Source organism: Pseudopipra pipra, chromosome 6 (genome assembly GCF_036250125.1).
Source record: "Pseudopipra pipra isolate bDixPip1 chromosome 6, bDixPip1.hap1, whole genome shotgun sequence".
Classification (NCBI taxonomy): domain Eukaryota; kingdom Metazoa; phylum Chordata; class Aves; order Passeriformes; family Pipridae; genus Pseudopipra; species Pseudopipra pipra.
The window spans coordinates 34255841-34265840 of NC_087554.1; the positions used below are offsets into that span (position 1 = coordinate 34255841).

General features: G+C 36.0%; 1 protein-coding gene across 8 annotated transcripts in view; it reads right to left on the bottom strand.

Annotated features, from left to right (window-relative positions):
- CDIN1 (CDAN1 interacting nuclease 1) overlaps window positions 1-10000 on the bottom strand; it is a 120379-nt gene that overhangs the window by 74341 nt on the left and 36038 nt on the right. The window lies entirely within an intron of this gene.

A 10000-nucleotide genomic window follows, 5' to 3' on the forward strand; every position in this document is an offset into this window, starting at 1 on the left:
ACTAGTTGTTTATTTTTCCATCTGTACACACTAATACTGCTTTGTTTCCTTATTCTGGTGATATAACTTCTCCGAATTAAGTGCATTATATTTCACAGCAAATAATACATTTTGTGAAAGCCTATTAAAATTAGAAGTAGGTCGTAGAGTGTCTAAGTTGGGTAAGGTATAAAAAAACCCCTCATACAGTTAGAAAAAAATGGATTAAATGGAATGAAACCAATGCTATCCATAGGCAAAATGCATATAATATTCCTATATTCTATAAAAATTCTTGTGTCTGTTAAATTGGGTAAAAAACCAAATCTTTCTTTTATATTTTATAATTCAGATTTCCAAAAACTGCTATTCTAAATACGATCTGCAAACAATTTTGAAATAATATTTAGTTCCAATTACGAATTTATTTGATCCAATTTGTTACACATGAACTGCCATTTCAAGTGGTTGCACAGGGATATTCTTCCAAGTTAAAAACGTTACACCAGCCAGTCAACACTGGGCCAGGAATAAGAAAACAGATTGGTAATTTCACAGTAACCAGTTTCCTTTTATTGCTCTTAAGGAACAAAACTTTCTATCACACATCAAAATTCTATCACCAGACTAGAGCTCACAGGACACCTGCTAAATAACAATAGTTCAGTCAGCACTATCACCCCACTCACTAGGTGATGAAGTAGAAAACTCATTTTGCAGAAAAGCCACTTGTTAAAAATTCATAAATTCATACAGACACTTAAAAGATTCTACCACAGCTTATAAACTAACATGTTATTCAAACATAACAAACAAAAGGAACTGAGAATGCAAAGCCAATAGCAATTCTTTTGCATCCACAAATCACTATTGCCATACATTGTTAAACATCCTGGATATGATTTTTCACTAAGGTGTAATGATTTTCCGTTAATAAGAAAACAGGCTTCTTTAGGCAAGGATTTAATATTTAATTTTTGCTATCCACCTACTTTGTGAAATAACACACCAGCAAATAGTAGAGAAAACTTGGAAGGAGGTAAATATTAGTGTCAATTATATGCTAAGTTAGCAGTAATTAGGGAATTATACAATAAAGTCTATATCCACTACATTATGTTTTTAATGATCACTGGAACAAGCATTTAAGTGACTGTGATACACTAAGGAATGACCAATGCCACTTTATAAGGTTGAAACATCACTAAACTCTTACAATTTTCAGACATGTCATAAGAAAGAAAATTAAAGAAAAAAAATTGTCCTAAAAAAATCTTTGTTCAAATTCCTTAGTAAAATTCATAAGCTAAGGAAACAAACGATTCACACACACATACACAAAACCAGAGAAAAATCACAAAGCCCCGTCAAGGGTTAGACTCTGAGAACAAGCAGAAATACATGTCCATTTCCTCATAACAAAAAGTTAGCAGCAGTGTGACATAAGTTGACACACAATAAATCAGGTTGTTTAAAATGTTTTGTAAGGACCTAACAAAAGTTAAGTGATGAGGTTATAGAGGATTCAAATACGTCAAACTCAGGTTACGATCCTGAGTGCAGATGAATCTGAGTAAACTGGCACCTGTTGGAAAGCTGCAGCTCCACACAGATACAAACTTCAGGTCAAGCACATGATGGCCTTGCATATGTCTTTTCAGGGCTGGGCCCTGATTTAACTTACAGAAAGAAAAGCAAAGAAATTTCAGAGCATAAGACAATACATGCTTCAATAGCAGATTGAGAAAAAGGATTTTGTAAGTGAAATGTGTGCCTCTTCATTCTGTCTACTGAATTGTTTTACCAATCTAAAAAGAAACATAAAATTAACTGTAAATCAAGCAATCCTTGATACTGAATGCAAGTAAACACTTCTGTCATATTGGATCAGCTAGGGAAAGCACTGAGAAAAAAGAGAATCAGCCCTGAAGCAGAGAGAAAGAACAAAGTTCTTCAGAAAAGTAGATGGGATTTGAGACAGGAAAGAAACTCTACAGTCTGGAAAATAAGCTTAGGATTAATTGTACTGCTAAGGACTCAAAACTATTTTTAAAAGCTGTTTCTATTACTTGAACCTTCAGTTGTTCATAGCTTTCCTCAAGAAAACAACAACAGGGAATCTCCTAAAGTAAAACAGATACTTTAGACTATTTACACAGTAAATTTAATCTGAATTATGGTATTTCGCTCTTTGAAAAGTAAAGAATTTGGGGCTTAACATTTGGAGGTTAAATCTTCAGAGACACTAAAGTAGAGTCCAAGACAGAAAATATTTCCAAATCATCACATCCAGTAATGCACAGTGGAAGAAACAGGTCAGTTATCTGTATGTTTTACCAGTCTATAAATTGGCTGAAACAAGCTTTTGTATTCCCTAATGACTGGCTCTAATTAGGCTGAATAAGAAGAAATGGACTTGGAAATATTATCAAACTCCTTATAACCTATATCTCCTGCTTAGACTCACCTGGAACCATCACATTCATTTCTCACATCCTATCTCAAAATGTCCACTGCAAGTACTAGGGGTTCAAGGATAGAAAAGAATCAGTTGTGGCCTAAAAAAACATAAAATATTTGGGCAAATGAAAAATTTATTTTAGAAGACACAAAAAAAAAGGGACACCACAAAAGACGATGCCTGCTTACCATTTCTGTTGAGTATCAGAACATCCATGAGCATTCAAATTACTCTGAAGAAAGCATTTAAACATTTTTTCAATGCAAAGACATGTTTATGAAACTCATAGATCCAAAACATCAGGGCCAAAGACATCACAGGATTTAAAAAATGCTGGATATTTAGCATTGTCAGTACTCAAAAGAAAACCAAGCAAACTGAAAGAGTAGATACTCTCAAAAAAGGATCAGCATTTTGGAAGTGATTCAAAACAAAAGCCAGTACTTGCTTTAAGAACTGCTTTGGGAGATGAAAGATAGATGGGTAAAGGTTATCTGTAAGTGACTGCTGGAGGGTGGAGTTGGGAGAAACATATTCTCAGTGAACTTTTTGACTAATTGCTTGCTCACTCCCCCACCAGCAGGATCAGGGAGAAATTGGAGGGGTAAAAGGTAGAAAACTTGTGGGTTGAAATAAAGAACGGTCTAATAGGGAGAGCAAAAGGAACTCATACAAGGAATTAATTCACCACTTCCTATGGGCAGGCAGGTGTTCAGCCATCCCCAGGAGAGCAGGGCCCAATCATGCCTAACATTTACTTGGGAAGATAAATGTTATCACTTCGAATGTCCCCCCTTCCTCCTTCTTCTCCTCAGTTTATATACTGAGCATGATGTCATATGGTCTGGAATATCCTTTTGGTCAGTTTGGGTCACCTGTCCCAGCTGTGTCTCTTCCTAACTTCCCATGCACCCCCAACTTCCTTGCCAGTGTTGCAGTACAAAACGCAGAAAAGGTATTGGCTCTGTGCAAGCCCTGCTCAACAATAACAAAAACATCTTTGTATTATCAACCTTGTGTTCAGCACAAATCCAAAACACAGCCCCATACCAGCCACTGGGAAGGAAGAAAATTAACTCTACCCCAGCCAAAATCAGTATACCCACCAAACCAAACACTTCACTGCATACACTTCTCTTTGGGTGAAAAGAAGAGAACAAACAAGAGATGTAGCCATGCAGCTTAACACACTACTGGAAGGCATTCAGGTATAATAGAATAAATGGAGGATAGGTCCTATATAGAATGGACTAGACTTTTTTAACCACCAAAAACAGGGTGGTTAAGCCACAATGAATTTTTTGGGAGAGGTATCACCACAAATTTTGTATACATGAATAAGAGATGAAAGTCAATTAATAATTCCTTAAAAAGAGTAAGCAATCAGTAAAATAATATGCACATCATGTGGACTGGAAACATATTCCCTTTTTCACTGAAGAAAACAACTGGGAACAGTTTTAATGTTTAATTACGGAAAAGTATTATAACCCATTTATTAAACATGTTTTGATTGGCTCCATCGTGTACTAAGGTCAAAATACAATTTCTAAATTCTCAAGCTATGACGAACTATTAGCTTTATGGATACTCTGCATGATTTCTTGGAGCCCTCAATCATTATTTTGACAGTTTTATCATACTGTAATAGACTTCCTTTAAGATAATTACAGTTACTACGTTCAATTTAAATCTTCTGTAGGACTTTTCATCTAGATAATCACACCTAGATCTTGTTTCTTTCTTTTGCCATACATATACAACAAACTTCGTAAAATAGTTTTAATTACTTAACAGTGTAACTTTAAGGCTTACCAAAAGAAGTTCAAGAGCAAATTATACAAGAAAACTTTCATACTTAAAATCTCTCACAAAATTCATTTTATAAGCAAAAGCAAAAATTCGCAAAGCAAAAATCAGAACATGTAACTGATAGACCACAAAAGTTACTTAAAGATGTGAAGTTGTATACATCTCATGTTTCAATTTACACCTATTTCTCATCATATCACTACATCACCACTGTCAACAGCCTGCATCTATCTTCCTAATAACCTCCCCATAGGTAGCAGCAGGCTGTTCCTCAGCCCCTCATGAAACCATCTTTTCTCCTAGCTGAAAAAGCCCCGGTTCCCACAGCCTCTTCTCACGTGGCAAGTGCTCCAGCCAGTTTACCATCCCAGTGGCTCTCCAGTGAACTCTCCTCAGTCCCCTTTACACCTGTGGTTTAATGCAGGAGTCGAGTTTTGCTGCTGAGCTGAATCAGTCTCAAAGGCATGAGAGAGTACAGCGCTGACCGTGCTGCAACCACAAAGCAATGCGACTGAGTAAAGCTAAAATGACATGTCTACCCCTGCTGCCTAAAGGTTCTGCCCAAAGGTATTTTTTGTGTGATCTAGCCCACCTAAACTATTCCTTTCAAAATCAGAAGAGATCTCATCTGGCAGCATTTTACTTTGTTGACTTGCTTATTTTCTTTTAATTTTCAAACAGTGGTTTCCAAGTTCCTCAGAGAAAGAAGTAATTAAACTCAGGGAAGTTTATCTCTTGAAGGCACTAATATTTTTTGGATTAAGGAGACCCGAAAAGGAAAGACAAAAAAAAAAGGAGTTTGTTTTATTTTAACTAAAACGTTAGATCACGTAAACTAAGGAGAGGTCTCAGGGTCATTGATCCTACATGGGAAAAAAAATCCCAACATCAGCCCTCAGCAAATTGTTTTTCATTGGGTTTTAAGTATCTTTTCACTGTTTCTTTTGGTGTTTTTCATTGTTTGCTTAAGAGAGTCCTGAAACATTTGGATCTCCCTTTCAGATGAGTCTTCCTGTATTTTGTTGTATAGTTAGCTTTTTAGTTGAGAAGTTTTAGTAACACCCTTCAGGGACTGCATTCAACACCCTTTTTAGCTTTTATGTTTTTTGCTCAAGCAGAGTCATTCTGAAGTAGAAACAAGTTAAGTCACATAATGCTTTTTTAGTGCCTTCAATATGAAGTACATGGATGCTGTAGTTATTCAAGACAAAACTGGTGGCAAGATGTTCCAGGGATTTAATACTCTGTGCTTCAGCACAGTGTTGCATATATGGTAGGGGAAAGTCTGAAGAAAAGTTTAAATTGGATTATTTGCAACGAAAGGCATTTTTAGAGAAGACAGCAAGGCCCATTCCCACTGCTATTGATAACACTGAAGTAGCAGCATCTATACATTTATACATTATACAAAGAGTTATTGACTCTGCTATGGAAGGAATGCATTACATGCTAAAGGATACTTACCTCCTGTGAGTTAGAAGATATGCAATTCTCTAAACAGAAACAACTTAATGTAGTTGAGGACCATGATCTAAAATGTGAGATGACATTGGTCAAGTAGCTCACCAATGTGCAATGGTTAACACTAAGCATGTTCCTGCCCAGTTAGGACATAGGCTTGCTCTAATATATTCTAGAAAGAGAAGTTAGGATAGTTCAAAAAAAGGTAACTTTTAGCACCTGAAGGCAAACAGCTTTTCTCAGCAATACTGTCTCCAGAAAAAGTCTCTCCAGCACCGATTCATCAATGCACTACTGAGACTGCATTCATCAGACATTTATACAGAAATAGGAAGACTGAGCCTTTCTCAGTGCTATAGAAAAGCTGAATTTTCTCTGAAAAAGCAGACAACAGACTTACAGAGGTTAAAAAGAAAAATTGCCCTTCATTTTGTGTTCATCCATTTTTCCCCTTCTGGCTTAAAGAGGAAGCAAGGAATGAACATATGTGGATTCAGAAGTATCTAGTCTTCATAAATCCATGCCTGTCAAGTTTAAGATTGAATCTTTGCTTTGACACAAGCTCTCTATAGGACTGTGGCCAAGTTAATTAACCAGCTCATGGTTCAAATGTTTCGTTTGTAAACTGGGAGGAGTATCTGGATGAAAACTCAAGCTGGCTACTGAATAAGCGAGTATTTCAAGATCATCATCAAGAAGATGGCATGTAGTGGTTAGAAACCTGGTCATGTCAGCATCATTCACTTCAATTGTGCATGCTGTCCAGAGCAAGTGGAAATAAAAAAAAATATTTTCCCTCATATAAAATGAAAAGACAGACCAGGGGTGCTGGCTTCACTATATTATTTTCAGTATTCATGTTGAAAAATATACAGTAAAACTAGTCACATGAAAACTATTCTTTTGCATTGTAGACATACCCTCCTGCTTCTGTTGCACTGTGGAAAATAAGCTGCTTACATGTATTCAACATAGGATCTCTAGAACCACTCTCCAGTTTCTTCAACAATAAGTTTTATTTTAGTTGCCAATTTTCGCTTGTAAGAGAAATTTGCTTTGAATATCTGCATGAGACCTGTTCTGTTACAGCATCCCTACATGACAAGACTATTACATGACAAATGAAAAAAACAGGTTCTTAACAGTCAGTCCAATAGTGATATAAAAAGAGCTCCCCATTCCTAAAAAGAGAAAAAGTGAAATACTGACAAGCAGATTAAAAAAATGGAATGTAATCTAATTTCAGAGGCAGAATCCATTTTGGACATGGAAATAGAAGAATATTTTTTGTGTTTTGAGGATGCAGAATTTGTTTTCACTAGTGCAACTAATCTGCTTTGAAAGCTGTCCCTATCCTGGCTGTCCACTCTCACCAGGCAACTGAAGGAACATAGATGTTTCCTACAGACAAGAGGAAGATACACAATAATGAGATATGTAAATTAATTTTTTTTTTCCGGAGAGGGAACTTCTACTTCTGAGAGGACAGCTGGTATACTTTCTGTCCATGTCTTTGCAAAAATATTCTGCATTATCAGTATGAATTCAAAGATAGGAAGATGGAGAAATGGAAAAGTTAAGAGAAACTTCAAATGCTTGTTTAGAAGCACTATCATTAGTTAATATCAAAAATGGGACTTTCTCAAGTCTCTGTGTTAATTATGTGTGCAAATGCAAAGAACCTGTAATTTATGATTTTACCATTTTGAACAGTCAACAGAATGCAAACTTAAAGGACCACAGTTAGAAGCCACACAGCAAAATATGCTTAAGTAAAAAGCTCTTGATTTCTGATACTAATTAGCTGAACAACATTTCCTCCATGTGGATAAACACACGCAAAAAAGTACAACAGAACATTGCCAAGACCTACTGTGCACTTTTACTTTTTACTAGAAAGCAACCTACCACAATTTAAGTTTTTGCATATTCAGTAGACAAAGTGAACACAGTGTTATATTTGATTGTTTTTACAATCAGCAATATATTGCAGTCTACATTTTCACAGCCTGAAAGACTGTGATCAGCCTTGTTGAATGCCTAGACTTGTTAGACACTCAGCAAATTCTCTTAAATGTGCTGTATTTTAACATAATTCCAGGCTACTAGCCTGAAACCAAATCCTTACTTCTATGGATTCTGCATTAGTGCACTCTGATAATTAGTCAATGGTAATACACTTCTGAAGGATGAAGCATACTCCTACAGTGTATATATATCTCAGATAAAAACCCCTGTGTAATAAGGAAAAATGTGAAAAAAGACAATCAAATGTATATTTGTATCAAATGTATGGAGACAAGCAATTTGATATTCTAGCAAAAGAGCTTCTTTAGAGTTGAAAATAATTTCTAAAAGCTATTTATGTATTTTTAGGAGAGGTGATACAACTTTGATATTAGTTTTATATATGTTAAAGATTGTTGACATACAAAGAACTCACATTTAGGCAGTATTCTCAGAGCAAACAGATTACATTATGTATGCCGCATAGACATCCTAGGCAATTTTGAAGTCAGTTTTTTATTAAAAATAGTTCCTAAAATTCAGTAATAGTTATAGTTGTACTGTGCAATCTGTAATGATGCACAGTTTGTTGCAGAACAGTTTTCTAAATACTGTCTTCTGTCAGTGTGTCTCCACTGGGCAAGTGGACTGTAGATGCATTTCAACAGAAGCAATGGATACTTATTGCTCTGTGCAGCTGTTCAACTTGAGCATATAAACTGCATCTCACTGTTTTTTTTAACACTTCACCAAAAGCTGAGTGTAGAAAGCCTGATGATATGGATTTATCTTTTAAAGCTGCTTATTCAGTGGCTAAGAGAAAGTAGAGGAAGGTGGGAGGATATTCTGACCTCATATACATGTTACTGTCATGTTAATAATCAATAGCAGGTAGTCATATAGAAGAAGCTTGAGACTGTATTTTACATCATTATCTAAATGTAAATAAAAAGAGGGTAGAAAAGGTAAGATTAAAGAAAGGTGTAAGATTCAGCCCTTCTTCTTCTTTATGTAGTTGCAATCATGAATTTCTATTTCTGTTTACCATCTTTAACGATGATCTGGAGCACGTAAGAGTATAGTTTCCTCAAGTGTTCGGATGACAACCAATTGGGAGGCAGGGCTGCCATTCAGAGGGGCCTAGACAGAAGACAGGCCACAGGATGGGCCAACAGGAATCTCACTAAATTTAGTAAAGGCCAATGCTGTGTCCCGTACATGGGAAAAAGGAATCTCAGCAACAATGCAAGCTGGGATGGACAGGCTGGGGAGGAGCTCTGCAGAAAAGGACTTGGGAGCCCTGGTGGGTCAGCAAACTGAATGTAAGCCAGCACTGTATCGTGGCAGAGAAGGTGGACAACAGCAACCTGAGCTTTATGAAAAGGAGCAGAGCAAATAGATTGAGGGAAGCTATTATCCCCTTTACTTAGCATTTATTAGACCGTAACTAGAATACTGTTCTGTATCCTGGAACTCAACACTTGGAATTCAATGTTTTAAAAGGATTCTAAGTACATTTTAATAACAACATCAACTTTATTTTTCTTTTTAGGATACAGAGATAACTGCAATATGTGGTGTTACATTTATAGGGTTTCATTATGCTTATATAAGGCACCCTCTCTCCTTGGCCCCACAGTTTTGTTTGGAGTTAATCTTCCATACGTTGATAGACTAATCTGAGAGCTCTAGTAAGGTAATAGGCAAAAGAATTATTATAGTGCTTGGTTGAATAATAGGTTTTGAACATGGTTAAGTCAAAGGATATACAGAGAGAGCACATTCTTCAAACTGTACAGCATCCCATTAGAAAATGAATCTGGTCACAACCTGAAAACTGGCACACAAGGCTCCCCTGTTCACCCTAATACTGAAAACACTACAAGGATATATTTTGTTTGCATCCAGAAACAGTGAACTTTTCATTTACAACATTGTCTTTTGATGTACTTAAAAACCTCTAAGTGGTATAGAGATCAACTCTAAGCTCTATTACTTCATATAAAAGAAAACTATGAGAACTCGAGTATTTTTGATTGCAACTGCAATATACTGCATAAATAGGGAATTTTGTGTGATATCACACTAACCTCTACCCTAAGATAAAAGTTAGCAGAAGAGGAAAAATAAAAGGCTATCAAATAAAGAAGTCTGTTTTCTGGAATGGAAGAAGACTAGGCTACAAAGTGTAAAACTTCCCACTCTGCTTAAACTACTTGGGCAGAACTTAAGCCATGTTCCATTTTTATATTTAAAAACAATACTAAAAGTATTATACTG